This window comes from Vanellus vanellus (genome assembly GCF_965231255.1).
Source record: "Vanellus vanellus genome assembly, chromosome: 18".
NCBI classification, from domain to species: Eukaryota; Metazoa; Chordata; class Aves; order Charadriiformes; family Charadriidae; genus Vanellus; species Vanellus vanellus.
Genome location: NC_138923.1, coordinates 12,641,081 through 12,641,939, shown reverse-complemented (window position 1 = coordinate 12,641,939; position 859 = coordinate 12,641,081). Strand labels below are relative to the sequence as shown.

Genomic DNA, 859 nt, shown 5'->3' with positions numbered 1-859 from the left:
CAGGGGCTGGCGAGGGCAGCCTGCGGGTGGGAAGCCTCTGCCCTGCAGGCTCTGCTCCTGCTCCTGCTCCTGCTCCTGCTCCCTGCCAGAACGCACCTCTCCCAGGATTTCCAACCTTCTCCAGGCAAGAGGGCACCACGACCTACTGGTATTTAAAGAAATGCTCAGCTCCTGCTTCGTGACAGCTTGCACTTCTGGTAGCCTACTGATCTCCTAGGTCTGACTTAAACTGAGCAGGAAGAAATTACATCAACGTTTGATCATGAAAGCAAAAAGTTTATTCATGTTTGAAACTACATATAACTACCACGAGGAAGACTTTTCAATCCAGGGTGTAATCCAGTTAGAAAGTAACACGAAACGGTTTAATACATTAGAATCACTGCCACAAATTATTTTCATGACTCAATCAGTTTCAGAATCGCATACAATACAAAAGAGAGAAAGAAAGGGCCCCCTGTTATACAGGGGGAAATATACAGTACTGAATACTGAAGTCTGTATGCATTACAATTAGTTGTTGGTTTTTGTGTGGATTAGTAACAAGATGAAGAACATTCAAAATGTTTCTCAGTATTTACAACAGTTTCACTGTTTTGTGTTAAACCTAAGACCCCATGTTTCCACTTCCGCTTCTTTAAAAGTTGCCAACGCAACCCTGATTCTTTTAAAAGATTACAATGTACATTACATTTCATGGGGAAACAAAGAGTTAATTACAAGATGCAAAAAGATAAGAAAGAGACAAACTACAGCGTGAGTATCGTTCAGAGGTAGTAAGTGAGCACTCTAAGCTACAGAACATGTTGAAAGTCTATTGGTTTGTATGAGTTCGCATGAGGTAATAAAGCTGTGTTTG

General features: G+C 41.6%; 1 protein-coding gene across 3 annotated transcripts in view; it reads right to left on the bottom strand.

The window, feature by feature from the left end:
- Nucleotides 1-267: 267 nt before the first annotated feature.
- Nucleotides 268-859, bottom strand: part of PBX3 (PBX homeobox 3) — a 115,409-nt gene continuing 114,817 nt past the window's right edge. For all 3 annotated transcript variants that reach the window (XM_082492690.1, XM_082492691.1, XM_082492689.1), the window contains one exon: nucleotides 268-859. This exon is cut by the window's right edge and continues 975 nt beyond it. The gene's annotated coding sequence lies outside the window, so the exon portion shown is untranslated.